This window comes from Pseudophryne corroboree, chromosome 8, assembly GCF_028390025.1.
Source record: "Pseudophryne corroboree isolate aPseCor3 chromosome 8, aPseCor3.hap2, whole genome shotgun sequence".
NCBI classification, from domain to species: domain Eukaryota; kingdom Metazoa; phylum Chordata; class Amphibia; order Anura; family Myobatrachidae; genus Pseudophryne; species Pseudophryne corroboree.
Window position 1 is genome coordinate 180,261,620 of NC_086451.1, and position 19,155 is coordinate 180,280,774.

The following is a 19,155-nucleotide window of genomic DNA, read 5'->3' on the forward strand; positions in this document are numbered from 1 at the left end:
AATTAAGAAAATCTTTATTTAAGGGTGAAGATGTTTCTCACAAAATCGTTGCCCCAATGCATCATTGAAATTCAAGCTGGAAAGATGATTTTAATATATCACTTGTACATTTTGTATTGCTCTTCTGGTGACAATGTAGTTTGTTTTTGTAAATTACCATTTTAATAATAGGGTAAAGAAAATTAAGTGGATTTTTGAAAGAAAACAATACTGTCAATATACTATTAAAACAAATTAAAATGGTAAAAGTTATTGTACTTTAAGTAATAATAAAAGAGCCAAAATATCAATCCCAGTTTTGGATTACTTTAATTAACAAAAAAAAATGCATATAGCAGAGGATAGTTTCAATCTGCCTACCTCTGGGTTATGGGCCCAGCATGCTTCCATTGCAGTACTCTGCTGCACATGTAAGTGCAAAAGATCCTGAAGCACTCACTCATCATGGGAATGTACCAATGTGTTTCTTCGTTGGTTGATTTAAGAAAATTCTTACAAAAACTCTCCAGATTATTGACTTTTTAAAGTTTTTCTAGGAAACGTTCTAGATGAATGCTTATTAGCCTTTGTCAGTATGTACTTTTTGCAAAGTGTCTCTGTGGGGCAATCGGTTAGTGTGTTGAGCTATTAACCAAAAGGTAGGTGGTTCAATCCCACCCAGGGATGTAATTGACCTTGTTATCAGATTTTGGTGATCTTTAAGTAGACAAGTCAAAATTTCAAACCCCCTCTTATGGTGTAGGGTACCTGGCCTTCTCTGATGTAGTTAGATTTGATTAAGTGATTTTATAAAAAAACAGATAGGAAGTACAATTTAGCAGTGGGTTGCAGAGAAAAAGAAAAATGCTGGCAGAAAAATCCTATTGAGTGATTAAACAGCTCTTCATTTTCTGGCTTTATGTTTATGCTAACAAATTTGTTCTCTGAAAAGTGTCCACAAAGCCAAGTCTCTGATTAACACCTTTGTAGGGATGGTTTTTCACCTATTACTAAATTAAACTTGCTTCATTGGAAAGGCAGCAAGATGCATCCTCATTTCAATGTCTACTGAAATGATACAGGTTGACACCAGGAAACATTAACGCCACTGCATCCTTGCTGCTTTCTCATGTGGAAGTCTGTTTAATGTGAAAACAAGGTGATATCTAATTAGCACACAGGTAAGGAATTAAGAAAATATTTATTTAAGGGTGAAGATGTTTCTCACAAAATCGTTGCCCCAATGCATCATTGAAATTCAAGCTGGAAAGATGATTTTAATATATCACTTGTACGTTTTGTATTGCTCTTCTGGTGACAATGTAGTTTGTTTTTGTCAATTACCATTTTAATAATAGGGTAAAGAAAATTAAGTGGATTTTTGAAAGAAAACAATACTGTCAATATACTATTAAAACAAATTAAAATGGTAAAAGTTATTGTACTTTAAGTAAAAATAAAAGAGCCAAAATATCAATCCCAGTTTTGGATTACTTTAATTAACAAAAAAAATGCATATAGCAGAGGATAGTTTCAATCTGCCTACGTCTGGGTTATGGGCCCAGCATGCTTGCATTGCAGTACTCTGCTGCACATGTAAGTGCAAGAGATCCTGAAGCACTCACTCATCATGGGAAAGTACCAATGTGTTTATTCGTTGGTTGATTTAAGAAACATCTTACAAAAACTCTCCAGATTATTGACTTTTTAAAGTTTTTCTAGGAAACGTTCTAGATTAATGCTTATTAGCCTTTGTCAGTATGTACTTTTTGCAAAGTGTCTCTGTGGCGCAATCAGTTAGTGTGTTTGGCTACTAACCAAAAGGTTGGTGGTTCAATCCCACCCAGGGATGTAATTGACCTTGTGATCAGGTTTTGGTGATCTTTAAGTAGACAAGTCAAAATTTCAAACCCCCTCTTATGATGTAGGGTACCTGGCCTTCTCTGATGTAATCAGAGTTAGATTTGATTAAGTGATTTTATAAAAAATAGCTAGGAAGCACAATTTAGCAGTGGGTTGCAGAGAAAAAAAATATGCTGGCAGAAAAATACAATTGAGTGATTAAACAGCTCTTCATTTTCTGGCTTTATGTTTATGCTAACAAATTTGTTCTCTGAAAAGTGTCCACAAAGCCAAGTCTCTGATAAACACCTTTGTAGGGATGGTTTTTCACCTATTACTAAATTAAACTTGCTTCATTGGAAAGGCAGCAAGATGCATCCTCATTTCAATGTCTACTGAAATAATACAGGTTGACACCAGGAAACATTAACGCCACTGCATCCTTGCTGCTTTCTCATGTGGAAGTCTGTTTAATGTGAAAACAAGTTGATATCTAATTAGCACACAGGTAAGGAATTAAGAAAATCTTTATTTAAGGGTGAAGATGTTTCTCACAAAATCGTTGCCCCAATGCATCATTGAAATTCAAGCTGGAAAGATGATTTTAATATATCACTTGTACATTTTGTATTGCTCTTCTGGTGACAATGTAGTTTGTTTTTGTCAATTACCATTTTAATAATAGGGTAAAGAAAATTAAGTGGATTTTTGAAAGAAAACAATACTGTCAATATACTATTAAAACAAATTAAAATGGTAAAAGTTATTGTACTTTAAGTAATAATAAAAGAGCCAAAATATCAATCCCAGTTTTGGATTACTTTAATTAACAAAAAAAGATGCATATAGCGGACGATAGTTTCAATCTGCCTACCTCTGGGTAAAGGGCCCAGCATGCTTCCATTGCAGTACTCTGCTGCACATGTAAGTGCAAGAGATCCTGAAGCACTCACTCATCATGGGAAAGTACCAATGTGTTTCTTCGTTGGTTGATTTAAGAAAATTCTTACAAAAAATCTCCAGATTATTGACTTTTTAAAGTTTTTCTAGGAAACGTTCTAGATTAATGCTTATTAGCCTTTGTCAGTATGTACTTTTTGCAAAGTGTCTCTGTGGCGCAATCAGTTAGTGTGTTTGGCTACTAACCAAAAGGTTGGTGGTTCAAGCCCACCCAGGGATGTAATTGACCTTGTGATCAGGTTTTGGTGATCTTTAAGTAGACAAGTCAAAATTTCAAACCCCCTCTTATGATGTAGGGTACCTGGCCTTCTCTGATGTAATCAGAGTTAGATTTGATTAAGTGATTTTATAAAAAATAGCTAGGAAGCACAATTTAGCAGTGGGTTGCAGAGAAAAAAAATATGCTGGCAGAAAAATACAATTGAGTGATTAAACAGCTCTTCATTTTCTGGCTTTATGTTTATGCTAACAAATTTGTTCTCTGAAAAGTGTCCACAAAGCCAAGTCTCTGATAAACACCTTTGTAGGGATGGTTTTTCACCTATTACTAAATTAAACTTGCTTCATTGGAAAGGCAGCAAGATGCATCCTCATTTCAATGTCTACTGAAATAATACAGGTTGACACCAGGAAACATTAACGCCACTGCATCCTTGCTGCTTTCTCATGTGGAAGTCTGTTTAATGTGAAAACAAGTTGATATCTAATTAGCACACAGGTAAGGAATTAAGAAAATCTTTATTTAAGGGTGAAGATGTTTCTCACAAAATCGTTGCCCCAATGCATCATTGAAATTCAAGCTGGAAAGATGATTTTAATATATCACTTGTACATTTTGTATTGCTCTTCTGGTGACAATGTAGTTTGTTTTTGTCAATTACCATTTTAATAATAGGGTAAAGAAAATTAAGTGGATTTTTGAAAGAAAACAATACTGTCAATATACTATTAAAACAAATTAAAATGGTAAAAGTTATTGTACTTTAAGTAATAATAAAAGAGCCAAAATATCAATCCCAGTTTTGGATTACTTTAATTAACAAAAAAAGATGCATATAGCGGACGATAGTTTCAATCTGCCTACCTCTGGGTAAAGGGCCCAGCATGCTTCCATTGCAGTACTCTGCTGCACATGTAAGTGCAAGAGATCCTGAAGCACTCACTCATCATGGGAAAGTACCAATGTGTTTCTTCGTTGGTTGATTTAAGAAAATTCTTACAAAAAATCTCCAGATTATTGACTTTTTAAAGTTTTTCTAGGAAACGTTCTAGATGAATGCTTATTAGCCTTTGTCAGTATGTACTTTTCGCAAAGTGTCTCTGTGGCGCAATCGGTTAGTGTGTTCAGCTATTAACCAAAAGGTAGGTGGTTCAATGCCACCCAGGGACGTAATTGACCTTATTATCAGATTTTGGTGATCTTTAAGTAGACAAGTCAAAATTTCAAACCTCCTCTTATGGTGTAGGGTACCTGGCCTTCTCTGATGTAGTTAGATTTGATTAAGTGATTTTATAAAAAAACAGATAGGAAGTACAATTTAGCAGTGGGTTGCAGAGAAAAAGAAAAATGCTGGCAGAAAAATCCTATTGAGTGATTAAACAGCTCTTCATTTTCTGGCTTTATGTTTATGCTAACAAATTTATTCTCTGAAAAGTGTCCACAAAGCCAAGTCTCTGATTAACACCTTTGTAGGGATGGTTTTTCACCTATTACTAAATTAAACTTGCTTCATTGGAAAGGCAGCAAGATGCATCCTCATTTCAATGTCTACTGAAATAATACAGGTTGACACCAGGAAACATTAACGCCACTGCATCCTTGCTGCTTTCTCATGTGGAAGTCTGTTTAATGTGAAAACAAGTTGATATCTAATTAGCACACAAGTAAGGAATTAAGAAAATCTTTATTTAAGGGTGAAGATGTTTCTCACAAAATCGTTGCCCCAATGCATCATTGAAATTCAAGCTGGAAAGATGATTTTAATATATCACTTGTACATTTTGTATTGCTCTTCTGGTGACAATGTAGTTTGTTTTTGTCAATTACCATTTTAATAATAGGGTAAAGAAAATTAAGTGGATTTTTGAAAGAAAACAATACTGTCAATATACTATTAAAACAAATTAAAATGGTAAAAGTTATTGTACTTTAAGTAATAATAAAAGAGCCAAAATATCAATCCCAGTTTTGGATTACTTTAATTAACAAAAAAAAATGCATATAGCAGAGGATAGTTTCAATCTGCCTACCTCTGGGTAAAGGGCCCAGCATGCTTCCATTGCAGTACTCTGCTGCACATGTAAGTGCAAGAGATCATGAAGCACTCACTCATCATGGGAAAGTACCAATGTGTTTCTTCGTTGGTTGATTTAAGAAAATTCTTACAAAAACTCTCCAGATTATTGACTTTTTAAAGTTTTTCTAGGAAACGTTCTAGATGAATGCTTATTAGCATTTGTCAGTATGTACTTTTCGCAAAGTGTCTCTGTGGCGCAATCGGTTAGTGTGTTAAGCTATTAACCAAAAGGTAGGTGGTTCAATCCCACCCAGGGACCTAATTGACCTTGTTATCAGATTTTGGTGATCTTTAAGTAGACAAGTCAAAATTTCAAACTCCCTCTTATGGTGTAGGGTACCTGGCCTTCTCTGATGTAGTTAGATTTGATTTAGTGATTTTATAAAAAAACAGATAGGAAGTACAATTTAGCAGTGGGTTGCAGAGAAAAAGAAAAATGCTGGCAGAAAAATCCTATTGAGTGATTAAACAGCTCTTCATTTTCTGGCTTTATGTTTATGCTAACAAATTTGTTCTCTGAAAAGTGTCCACAAAGCCAAGTCTCTGATTAACACCTTTGTAGGGATGGTTTTTCACCTATTACTAAATTAAACTTGCTTCATTGGAAAGGCAGCAAGATGCATCCTCATTTCAATGTCTACTGAAATAATACAGGTTGACACCAGGAAACATTAACGCCACTGCATCCTTGCTGCTTTCTCATGTGGAAGTCTGTTTAATGTGAAAACAAGGTGATATCTAATTAGCACACAGGTAAGGAATTAAGAAAATCTTTATTTAAGGGTGAAGATGTTTCTCACAAAATCGTTGCCCCAATGCATCATTGAAATTCAAGCTGGAAAGATGATTTTAATATATCACTTGTACATTTTGTATTGCTCTTCTGGTGACAATGTAGTTTGTTTTTGTCAATTACCATTTTAATAATAGGGTAAAGAAAATTAAGTGGATTTTTGAAAGAAAACAATACTGTCAATATACTATTAAAACAAATTAAAATGGTAAAAGTTATTGTACTTTAAGTAATAATAAAAGAGCCAAAATATCAATCCCAGTTTTGGATTACTTTAATTAACAAAAAAAAATGCATATAGCAGAGGATAGTTTCAATCTGCCTACCTCTGGGTAAAGGGCCCAGCATGCTTCCATTGCAGTACTCTGCTGCACATGTAAGTGCAAGAGATCATGAAGCACTCACTCATCATGGGAAAGTACCAATGTGTTTCTTCGTTGGTTGATTTAAGAAAATTCTTACAAAAACTCTCCAGATTATTGACTTTTTAAAGTTTTTCTAGGAAACGTTCTAGATGAATGCTTATTAGCCTTTGTCAGTATGTACTTTTCGCAAAGTGTCTCTGTGGCGCAATCGGTTAGTGTGTTGAGCTATTAACCAAAAGGTAGGTGGTTCAATCCCACCCAGGGACGTAATTGACCTTGTTATCAGATTTTGGTGATCTTTAAGTAGACAAGTCAAAATTTCAAACTCCCTCTTATGGTGTAGGGTACCTGGCCTTCTCTGATGTAGTTAGATTTGATTTAGTGATTTTATAAAAAAACAGATAGGAAGTACAATTTAGCAGTGGGTTGCAGAGAAAAAGAAAAATGCTGGCAGAAAAATCCTATTGAGTGATTAAACAGCTCTTCATTTTCTGGCTTTATGTTTATGCTAACAAATTTGTTCTCTGAAAAGTGTCCACAAAGCCAAGTCTCTGATTAACACCTTTGTAGGGATGGTTTTTCACCTATTACTAAATTAAACTTGCTTCATTGGAAAGGCAGCAAGATGCATCCTCATTTCAATGTCTACTGAAATAATACAGGTTGACACCAGGAAACATTAACGCCACTGCATCCTTGCTGCTTTCTCATGTGGAAGTCTGTTTAATGTGAAAACAAGGTGATATCTAATTAGCACACAGGTAAGGAATTAAGAAAATCTTTATTTAAGGGTGAAGATGTTTCTCACAAAATCGTTGCCCCAATGCATCATTGAAATTCAAGCTGGAAAGATGATTTTAATATATCACTTGTACATTTTGTATTGCTCTTCTGGTGACAATGTAGTTTGTTTTTGTCAATTACCATTTTAATAATAGGGTAAAGAAAATTAAGTGGATTTTTGAAAGAAAACAATACTGTCAATATACTATTAAAACAAATTAAAATGGTAAAAGTTATTGTACTTTAAGTAAAAATAAAGGAGCAAAATATCAATCCCAGTTTTGGATTACTTTAATGAACAAAAAAAATGCATATAGCAGAGGATAGTTTCAATCTGCCTACCTCTGGGTTATGGGCCCAGCATGCTTCCATTGCAGTACTCTGCTGCACATGTAAGTGCAAGAGATCCTGAAGCACTCACTCATCATGGGAAAGTACCAATGTGTTTCTTCGTTGGTTGATTTAAGAAGCATTTTACAAAAACTCTCCAGATTATTGACTTTTTAAAGTTTTTCTAGAAAACGTTCTAGATTAATGCTTATTAGCCTTTGTCAGTATGTAATTTTTGCAAAGTGTCTCTGTGGCGCAATCAGTTAGTGTGTTTGGCTACTAACCAAAAGGTTGGTGGTTCATTCCCACCCAGGGATGTAATTGACCTTGTGATCAGAGTTTGGTGATCTTTAAGTAGACAAGTCAAAATTTCAAACCCCCTCTTATGGTGTAGGGTACCTGGCCTTCTCTGATGTAATCAGAGTTAGATTTGATTAAGTGATTTTATAAAACAACAGATAGGAAGTACAATTTAGCAGTTGGTTGCAGAGAAAAAAAATATGCTGGCAGAAAAATCCAATTGAGTGATTAAACAGCTCTTCATTTTCTGGCTTTATTTTTATGCTAACAAATTTGTTCTCTGAAAAGTGTCCACAAAGCCAAGTCTCTGATGAACACCTTTGTAAGGATGGTTTTTTACCTATTACTAAATTAAACTTGCTTCATTGGAAAGGCAGCAAGATGCATCCTCATTTCAATGTCTACTTAAATAATACGGGTTGACACCAGGAAACATTAACGCCAATGCAGCCTTGCTGCTTTCTCATGTGGAAGTCTGTTTAATGTGAAAACAAGGTGATATCTAATTAGCACACAGGTAAGGAATTAAGAAAATCTTTATTTAAGGGTGAAGATGTTTCTCACAAAATCGTTGCCCCAATGCATCATTGAAATTCAAGCTGGAAAGATGATTTTTATATATCACTTGTACATTTTGTATTGCTCTTCTGGTGACAATGTAGTTTGTTTTTGTCAATTACCATTTTAATAATAGGGTAAAGAAAATTAAGTGGATTTTTGAAAGAAAACAATACTGTCAATATACTATTAAAACAAATTAAAATGGTAAAAGTTATTGTACTTTAAGTAAAAATAAAAGAGCAAAATATCAATCCCAGTTTTGGATTACTTTAATTAACAAAAAAAATGCATATAGCAGAGGATAGTTTCAATCTGCCTACCTCTGGGTTATGGGCCCAGCATGCTTCCATTGCAGTACTCTGCTGCACATGTAAGTGCAAGAGATCCTGAAGCACTCACTCATCATGGGAAAGTACCAATGTGTTTCTTCGTTGGTTGATTTAAGAAACATCTTACAAAAACTCTCCAGATTATTGACTTTTTAAAGTTTTTCTAGGAAACGTTCTAGATGAATGCTTATTAGCCTTTGTCAGTACATACTTTTCACAAAGTGTCTCTGTGGCGCAATCGGTTAGTGTGTTTGGCTGTTAACCAAGAGGTTGGTGGTTCAATCCCACCCAGGGACGTAATTGACTTTGTTATCAGATTTTGGTGATCTTTAAGTAGACAAGTCAAAATTTCGAACCCCCTCTTATGGTGTAGGGTACCTGGCCTTCTCTGATGTAATCAGAGTAAGATTTGATTAAGTGATTTTATAAAAAAACAGATAGGAAGTACAATTTAGCAGTGGGTTGCAGAGAAAAAAAATATGCTGGCAGAAAAATCCAATTGAGTGATTAAACAGCTCTTCATTTTCTGGCTTTATTTTTATGCTAACAAATTTGTTCTCTGAAAAGTGTCCACAAAGCCAAGTCTCTGATGAACACCTTTGTAAGGATGGTTTTTTACCTATTACTAAATTAAACTTGCTTCATTGGAAAGGCAGCAAGATGCATCCTCATTTCAATGTCTACTTAAATAATACGGGTTGACACCAGGAAACATTAACGCCAATGCAGCCTTGCTGCTTTCTCATGTGGAAGTCTGTTTAATGTGAAAACAAGGTGATATCTAATTAGCACACAGGTAAGGAATTAAGAAAATCTTTATTTAAGGGTGAAGATGTTTCTCACAAAATCGTTGCCCCAATGCATCATTGAAATTCAAGCTGGAAAGATGATTTTTATATATCACTTGTACATTTTGTATTGCTCTTCTGGTGACAATGTAGTTTGTTTTTGTCAATTACCATTTTAATAATAGGGTAAAGAAAATTAAGTGGATTTTTGAAAGAAAACAATACTGTCAATATACTATTAAAACAAATTAAAATGGTAAAAGTTATTGTACTTTAAGTAAAAATAAAAGAGCAAAATATCAATCCCAGTTTTGGATTACTTTAATTAACAAAAAAAATGCATATAGCAGAGGATAGTTTCAATCTGCCTACCTCTGGGTTATGGGCCCAGCATGCTTCCATTGCAGTACTCTGCTGCACATGTAAGTGCAAGAGATCCTGAAGCACTCACTCATCATGGGAAAGTACCAATGTGTTTCTTCGTTGGTTGATTTAAGAAACATCTTACAAAAACTCTCCAGATTATTGACTTTTTAAAGTTTTTCTAGGAAACGTTCTAGATGAATGCTTATTAGCCTTTGTCAGTATATACTTTTCACAAAGTGTCTCTGTGGCGCAATCGGTTAGTGTGTTTGGCTGTTAACCAAGAGGTTGGTGGTTCAATCCCACCCAGGGACGTAATTGACTTTGTTATCAGATTTTGGTGATCTTTAAGTAGACAAGTCAAAATTTCGAACCCCCTCTTATGGTGTAGGGTACCTGGCCTTCTCTGATGTAATCAGAGTAAGATTTGATTAAGTGATTTTATAAAAAAACAGATAGGAAGTACAATTTAGCAGTGGGTTGCAGAGAAAAAGAAAAATGCTGGCAGAAAAATCCAATTGAGTGATTAAACAGCTCTTCATTTTCGGGCTTTATTTTTATGCTAACAAATTTGTTCTCTGAAAAGGGTCCACAAAGCCAAGTCTCTGATTAACACTTTGTAGAGATGGTTTTTCACCTATTACTAAATTAAACTTGCTTAATTGGAAAGGCAGCAAGATGCATCCTCATTTTAATGTCTACTGAAATAATACAAGTTGACACCAGGAAACATTAACGCCACTGCATCCTTGCTGCTTTCTCATGTAGAAGTCTGTTTAATGTGAAAACAAGGTGATATCTAATTAGCACACAGGTAAGGAATTAAGAAAATATTTAAGGGTGAAGATGTTTCTCACAAAATTGTTGCCCCAATGCATCATTGAAATTCAAGCTGGAAAGATGATTTTAATATATCACTTGTACATTTTGTATTGCTCTTCTGGTGACAATGTAGTTTGTTTTTGTCAATTACCACTTTAATAATAGGGTAAAGAAAATTAAGTGGATTTTTGAAAGAAAACAATACTGTCAATATACTATTAAAACAAATTAAAATGGTAAAAGTTATTGTACTTTAAGTAAAATTAAAAGAGCTAAAATATCAATCCCAGTTTTGGATTACTTTAATTTAAAAAAATGCATATAGCAGAGGATAGTTTCAATCTGCCTACCTCTGGGTTATGGGCCCAGCATGCTTCCATTGCAGTACTCTGCTGCACATGTAAGTGCAAGCGATCCTGAAGCACTCACTCATCATGGGAAAGTACCAATGCGTTTCTTCGTTGGTTGATTTAAGAAACATCTTACAAAAACTCTCCAGATTATTGACTTTTTAAAGTTTTTGTCAGTATGCACTTTTGAAAAGTGTCTCTGTGGCACAATCCATTAGTGTGTTTGGCTACTAACCAGAAGGTTGGTGGTTCAATCCCACCCAGGGACGTAATTGACCTTGTGATCAGATTTTGGTGATCTTTAAGTAGTGAAGTCAAAATTTCAAACCCCCTCTTATGGTGTAGGGTACCTGGCCTTCTCTGATGTAATCAGAGTTAGATTTGATTAAGTGATTTTATAAAAAAAAACAGATAGGAAGTACAATTTAGTAGTGGGTTGCAGAGAAAAAGAAAAATGCTGGCAGAAAAATCCTATTGAGTGATTAAACAGCTCTTCATTTTCTGGCTTTATGTTTATGCTAACAAATTTGTTCTCTGAAAAGTGTCCACAAAGCCAAGTCTCTGATTAACACCTTTGTAGGGATGGTTTTTCACCTGTTACTAAATTAAACTTGCTTCATTGGAAAGGCAGCAAGATGCATCCTCATTTCAATGTCTACTGAAATAATACAGGTTGACACCAGGAAACATTAACGCCACTGCATCCTTGCTGCTTTCTCATGTGGAAGTCTGTTTAATGTGAAAACAAGGTGATATCTAATTAGCACACAGGTAAGGAATTAAGAAAATCTTTTTTAAAGGGTGAAAATGTTTCTTACAAAATCGTTGCCCCAATGCATCATTGAAATTCAAGCTGGAAAGATGATTTTAATATATCACTTGTACATTTTGTATTGCTCTTCTGGTGACAATGTAGTTTGTTTTTGTCAATTACCATTTTAATAATAGGGTAAAGAAAATTAAGTGGATTTTTGAAAGAAAACAATACTGTCAATATACTATTAAAACAAATTAAAATGGTAAAAGTTATTGTACTTTAAGTAAAAATAAAAGAGCTAACATATCAATCCCAGTTTTGGATTACTTTAATTAACAAAAAAAATGCATATAGCAGAGGATAGTTTCAATCTGCCTACCTCTGGGTAATGGGCCCAGCAAGCTTCCATTGCAGTACTCTGCTGCACATGTAAGTGCAAGAGATCCTGAAGCACTCACTCATCATGGGAAAGTACCAATGTGTTTCTTCGTTGGTTGATTTAAGAAGCATTTTACAAAAACTCTCCAGATTATTGACTTTTTAAAGTTTTTCTAGAAAACGTTCTAGATTAATGCTTATTAGCCTTTGTCAGTATATACTTTTTGCAAAGTGTCTCTGTGGCGCAATCAGTTAGTCTGTTTGGCTACTAACCAAAAGGTTGGTGGTTCATTCCCACCCAGGGATGTAATTGACCTTGTGATCAGAGTTTGGTGATCTTTAAGTAGACAAGTCAAAATTTCAAACCCCCTCTTATGGTGTAGGGTACCTGGCCTTCTCTGATGTAGTTAGATTTGATTAAGTGATTTTATAAAACAACAGACAGGAAGTACAATTTAGCAGTGGGTTGCAGAGAAAAAGAAAAATGCTGGCAGAAAAATCCAATTGAGTGATTAAACAGCTCTTTATTTTCTGGCTTTGTTTTTATGCTAACAAATTTGTTCTCTGAAAAGGGTCCACAAAGCCAAGTCTCTGATTAACACCTTTGTAGGGATGGTTTTTCACCTATTACTGAATTAAACTTGCTTCATTGGAAAGGCAGCAAGATGCATCCTCATTTCAATGTCTACTGAAATAATACAGGTTGACACCAGGAAACATTAACGCCACTGCATCCTTGCTGCTTTCTCATGTGGAAGTCTGTTTAATGTGAAAACAAGGTGATATCTAATTAGCACACAGGTAAGGAATTAAGAAAATCTTTATTTAAGGGTGAAGATGTTTCTCACAAAATCGTTGCCCCAATGCATCATTGAAATTCAAGCTGGAAAGATGATTTTAATATATCACTTGTACATTTTATATTGCTCTTCTGGTGACAATGTAGTTTGTTTTTGTCAATTACCACTTTAATAATAGGGTAAAGAAAATTAAGTGGATTTTTGAAAGAAAACAATACTGTCAATATACTATTAAAACAAATTAAAATGGTAAAAGTTATTGTACTTTAAGTAAAAATAAAAGAGCCAAAATATCAATCCCAGTTTTGGATTACTTTAATTAACAAAAAAAAATGCATATAGCAGAGGATAGTTTCAATCTGCCTACCTCTGGGTTATGGGCCCAGCATGCTTCCATTGCAGTACTCTGCTGCACATGTAAGTGCAAGAGATCCTGAAGCACTCACTCATCATGGGAAAGTACCAATGTGTTTCTTCGTTGGTTGATTTAAGAAACATCTTACAAAAACTCTCCAGATTATTGACTTTTTAAAGTTTTTCTAGGAAACGTTCTAGATGAATGCTTATTAGCCTTTGTCAGTATGTACTTTTTGCAAAGTGTCTCTGTGGCGCAATCAGTTAGTGTGTTTGGCTACTAACCAAAAGGTTGGTGGTTCAATCCCACCCAGGGATGTAATTGACCTTGTGATCAGATTTTGGTGATCTTTAAGTAGACAAGTCAAAATTTCAAACCCCCTCTTATGGTGTAGGGTACCTTGCCTTCTCTGATGTAGTTAGATTTGATTAAGTGATTTTATAAAACAACAGATAGGAAGTACAATTTAGCAGTGGGTTGCAGAGAAAAAGAAAAATGCTGGCAGAAAAATCCTATTGAGTGATTAAACAGCTCTTCATTTTCTGGCTTTATGTTTATGCTAACAAATTTGTTCTCTGAAAAGTGTCCACAAAGCCAAGTCTCTGATTAACACCTTTGTAGGGATGGTTTTTCACCTATTACTAAATTAAACTTGCTTCATTGGAAAGGCAGCAAGATGCATCCTCATTTCAATGTCTACTGAAATAATACAGGTTGACACCAGGAAACATTAACGCCACTGCATCCTTGCTGCTTTCTCATGTGGAAGTCTGTTTAATGTGAAAACAAGGTGATATCTAATTAGCACACAGGTAAGGAATTAAGAAAATCTTTATTTAAGGGTGAAGAAGTTTCTCACAAAATCGTTGCCCCAATGCATCATTGAAATTCAAGTTGGAAAGATGATTTTAATATATCACTTGAACATTTTGTATTGCTCTTCTGGTGACAATGTAGTTTGTTTTTGTCAATTACCATTTTAATAATAGGGTAAAGAAAATTAAGTGGATTTTTGAAAGAAAACAATACTGTCAATATACTATTAAAACAAATTAAAATGGTAAAAGTTATTGTACTTTAAGTAAAAATAAAAGAGCTAAAATATCAATCCCAGTTTTGGATTACTTTAATTAAAAAAAAAATGCATATAGCAGAGGATAGTTTCAATCTGCCTACCTCTGGGTTATGGGCCCAGCATGCTTCCATTGCAGTACTCTGCTGCACATGTAAGTGCAAGAGATCCTGAAGCACTCACTCATCATGGGAAAGTACCAATGTGTTTCTTCGTTGGTTGATTTAAGAAACATCTTACAAAAACTCTCCAGATTATTGACTTTTTAAAGTTTTTCTAGGAAACGTTCTAGATGAATGCTTATTAGCCTTTGTCAGTATGCACTTATGAAAAGTGTCTCTGTGGCACAATCAGTTAGTGTGTTTGGCTACTAACCAGAAGGTTGGTGGTTTAATCCCACCCAGGGACGTAATTGACCTTGTGATCAGATTTTGGTGATCTTTAAGTAGTCAAGTCAAAATTTCAAACCCCCTCTTATGGTGTAGGGTACCTGGCCTTCTCTGATGTAATCAGAGTTAGATTTGATTAAGTGATTTTATAAAAAAAAACAGATAGGAAGTACAATTTAGCAGTGAGTTGCAGAGAAAAAGAAAAATGCTGGCAGAAAAATCCTATTGAGTGATTAAACAGCTCTTCATTTTCTGGCTTTATGTTTATGCTAACAAATTTGTTCTCTGAAAAGTGTCCACAAAGCCAAGTCTCTGATTAACACCTTTGTAGGGATGGTTTTTCACCTATTACTAAATTAAACTTGCTTCATTGGAAAGGCAGCAAGATGCATCCTCATTTCAATGTCTACTGAAATAATACAGGTTGACACCAGGAAACATTAACGCCACTGCATCCTTGCTGCTTTCTCATGTGGAAGTCTGTTTAATGTGAAAACAAGGTGATATCTAATTAGCACACAGGTAAGGAATTAAGAAAATCTTTATTTAAGGGTGAAGATGTTTCTCACAAAATCGTTGCCCCAATGCATCATTGAAATTCAAGCTGGAAAGATGATTTTAATATATCACTTGTACATTTTGTATTGCTCTTCTGGTGACAATGTAGTTTGTTTTTGTCAATAACCATTTTAATAATAGGGTAAAGAAAATTAAGTGGATTTTTGAAAGAAAACAATACTATCAATATACTATTAAAACAAATTAAAATGGGACTTCCGCTTCCGGCTGCATGCGGAATGCAGCTTGAAAACGCTGCTCCGCTCAGGGACCCGCTCACCTGCTTATACGTAGCTGTTCCCGGCTACACACAGTGACCACTACCTAGCGCATTACCCCCTCTTCCCCGATGGACAAATACCTGGCACCGGGGGCCTCACAGAAACCGCAGCCGCCGCGTCAGGAGAAGCGTCGCGCCGATCCCAACATGGCGCCGAACGCCTCCTCGGCCCCGTCCACCCCGGCCTCTAAGAAGGTGGCTTCACCCCAGGAGCTCACTGATCTTCCGCAGGTACGCCGCATCCCGGATACTCCCGCTACGTATGGCGACATCGTGGATGCTATTAAATCCACAATGTCACCTCTACTATCTAAGGCTGTGGCACAGCAACTGCAGCACCTTACTGCCAGTGTCTCAGACTCTGAAAATCGCATAGGAGCGCTATGTCATGATATGCATTTGGCACAAGGAGACATTATCAAACTGCAGAAGGAAAATTATCAGTTATGGAACAAACTTGATGAGGCTGAAAATCGTTCACGTCGTAATAATATCAGGGTGGTAGGGCTCCCTGAAAATGTTAAAGGCCCAGCATTGGCAACTTTTGTTTCTGTGACTCTCCCTAAGCTACTAGGCATCGAGGAGGAATGTAAGGACCTGGTGGTGGAAAGAGTTCACCGAGTCGGCCCGCCACCCCGTCCGAATGAATCACACCCTAGGGTCACATTATTCAGATGTTTAAATTATCTTCACAAAGTGGCATTCTGGAGGGCTTCGCAAAAGATTCAGAACCTTATCTGGGAAGGAAACCGACTACGCCTTTTCCAAGACTTCTCTATGGAACTTTCACGTATGCGTAAATCCTTTTCTCCTATCTGCTCGAAGCTAGTCTCCATGAACCGACGTTTTGCCCTTATGTATCCGGCTAAGCTAAGGATCTTCATTAATGACACCCACTACGACTTCACGACGCCTGAAGATGCACACGCCTTCCTATCTGATAACCGTAAGGATTCCGCTGCTGACATCACTGACACCCCTGCTTGAACTCTCGCCACCCTTGGAACTGTCTCTTTATGGTTAAAAAATTCCGCTTTCTCCCAGTTATTATGTGAAATATATCTGCGTCCACCGTTTATTACTCTAGCCCCTTCCCCACCCCCCCCTTTTTTACTGTTTGATCTGGGCCTTCTTATAATCTCACCCTTTAATTCAATTTGACATAGAGATTATAGTTTTCCTCAACATTGTTGTTAAGGTCCATCACGTTAGCCCTTCTTACAGGGTCCCTGAACACCTGTCATGCTCCGGTATCTACAGTTGTCTAGTGCTATCCTACTATATGGGATCAGCCCACAGTTATATCTATTGTTACATTTGCGGAATGTCATTTATGTCCTTTGGACTCCTGGCATGTTGACCATGCCACTGCCATGTTTTCATGTATTCCCCATGTCTTGTCATTGCATGTTTCCCTCCCCTTTTCTCTCCTCGTGTTTGTTCTCATTTAGGTTCACCGCCATTTTGCCCCGGCAGAATTATACCCAGATGGATGGATTCTCCCCTCACCCAGACACATATGACTGAGCTGAAGATAGGTTCCTTCAATGTCGGTGGCATCCACTCTCCGGCTAAATGCCGTAAGGTTTTATTATACTTACAAAAACAGTCAATAGATATTGCATGTCTCCAAGAAACCCATCTTTTACCCCCTGAGATTTTGAAACTCCAAATGCTTAAATGGAAAATTCTGGCCTCCGCCCCCTATAATTCCAAATCCAGAGGTATTGTAATTTTAAGCTCCAAGACATTACCTATAGAAATACTCTCCTCTTACTCTGATCCTGAAGGCAGGATATTGATACTATCTTTCTCATTATTTAACGCAACGTATACGCTTGCCTCCATTTACGCACCCAATGTCTATTCTAGATCCTTCCTCCAGAAGCTCATTAAATTACTCCTCCCACATATGTCTGCCCCTATAATTCTCTGTGGCGACTTCAATTTGACTGCTCACCCCACACTTGATAGATCCTCCACGCGAAGAATACGTACCCCGCCCCCCTCCCTGGGGATTCCTTCACTGTTGAAAACTCTCCAATTAATAGACGTATGGAGGGCCCTACACCCAACCCAGAGAGAATTTACTTGCCTACCTGCAGCGCACCACACACTGTCTCGCATAGATTTTATTTTCCCCTCTTCCTCTCTTTTCCCCCTAGTCCAAGATACAACCATACACCCTATCATACTCTCTGACCATGCACTTGTCACCTTCTCATTTTACACGAAAAAAGAGCTATCCCCATATAGAACATGGAGATTCCCAGCCTACCTCCTTAGCTCCCTGAAATTTCGAGAACATTTAGACCAGACATGGACTGATTTTAATTTCCATAATGAACATACTCTAGCTACAGACCCCTCACTCTATTGGATGACGGCCAAATCAGTACTGAGAGGTTCTATTTTAGCCTTTGAGGCTTCCTTACGAAAACGACTTTCCCACTCTTATACCACCCTCCAGGAATCATTGACGGAAGCCTATGCTTCTTACGTCCAGACACCCACCACTACTACACGATCCAAATATCTTTCTGCCAAGTCCCTTCTTGAAGAATTGCTTCAGTCTATGTCTGATAAGATGACTTTCTCCTCTCATTATCGATATCACAAATTCGGTAATAAGACGAGTAAACTCCTTACCAACATCCTCAATGGCACCAGGACACCGATGATAGTCCACCCCCTCAAACTACAAGATGGCTCCCTTACCAAATCCACTGCGCAAATTTCTCAGGTCATGTCAGACTTCTATACAGACATTTATGCCCCCCCTAACCCTACGCCCAGCACCCCACCTATAACTTCGCCTGTAATGGACGAACGTAAGCTGACCAATACCTGGTCCCAACTCACTTATCCACAATTGCCGGGAGAGTTCGCAGAATCCCTCACTGCCCCTATTTCCACTCTTGAAATAAGCAAGGCTATTAGGTCACTCAAACCTGCCAAGGCTCCTGGTCCTGATGGATTTTCTGGGGAATTTTACAGTTTTTTCCTTGATAAAGTAACCCCAGTTCTTGAATCAGTATTTAACCATATTTTAATTACTCAAAATGTCCCTGCATATTTTAATTCTGCCATCATCAAAGTGATTCCCAAACCGGGCAGAGATCTCTCCTATCCTGGCTCTTATCGCCCCATTTCACTACTGAATTGTGATTATAAAATCCTAACCAAGATTTTGGCGGAACGTCTTAATCCCCTCCTCCCCCATATAATCCATCGGGACCAGACCGGCTTTATTAAGGGCAGACACTCGGTACGCAATGTCCGCAAAGTTCTGGCGGCTACCCAAAAGCTAACCTCAGTGACGTCTACTGACTCCCCAAATCTTATCTTATCGATTGACGCTGAGAAGGCCTTCGATCTTGTCTATTGGCCACATCTATTTGACACTGTGACCAAATTTAGAATCCCTGATCAATACATATCCTTCATTCGGACTTTATACACCAATTCCTCATCCCAAATTGCCTGTAATGGCTACTTATCCCCTCCTTTCCCGATCAAGAAAGGCACACGACAAGGTTGTCCCCTTTCTCCCCTCCTCTTTGCCATCGCCCTAGAACCCCTAGCACTTGCTCTTCGGTCATCTACTGATTTCTCTGGTATCCCCCTAGCAAATATGGAATTGAAACTTGCACTCTACGCAGACGACATGTTGCTCTTTGTGTCCAACCCTTTAGTTTCTATAC

The 19,155-nt window shown here is 36.8% G+C and overlaps 5 non-coding genes across 5 annotated transcripts; all 5 read left to right on the plus strand.

The window, feature by feature from the left end:
• The first annotated feature begins 1,757 nt into the window (after positions 1-1,757).
• Positions 1,758-1,831, plus strand: TRNAS-ACU (transfer RNA serine (anticodon ACU)). The gene has a single exon. It is a non-coding gene; the product is annotated as a tRNA-Ser (tRNA).
• Positions 1,832-2,927: 1,096 nt separating this feature from the next.
• On the plus strand, positions 2,928-3,001 carry TRNAS-ACU (transfer RNA serine (anticodon ACU)). Its single transcript has one exon. It is a non-coding gene; the product is annotated as a tRNA-Ser (tRNA).
• An 8,056-nt stretch (positions 3,002-11,057) lies between these two features.
• Positions 11,058-11,131, plus strand: TRNAS-ACU (transfer RNA serine (anticodon ACU)). Its single transcript has one exon. It is a non-coding gene; the product is annotated as a tRNA-Ser (tRNA).
• A 2,265-nt stretch (positions 11,132-13,396) lies between these two features.
• TRNAS-ACU (transfer RNA serine (anticodon ACU)) lies at positions 13,397-13,470 on the plus strand. The gene has a single exon. It is a non-coding gene; the product is annotated as a tRNA-Ser (tRNA).
• A 1,089-nt stretch (positions 13,471-14,559) lies between these two features.
• TRNAS-ACU (transfer RNA serine (anticodon ACU)) lies at positions 14,560-14,633 on the plus strand. The gene has a single exon. It is a non-coding gene; the product is annotated as a tRNA-Ser (tRNA).
• The last annotated feature ends 4,522 nt before the right edge of the window (positions 14,634-19,155 follow it).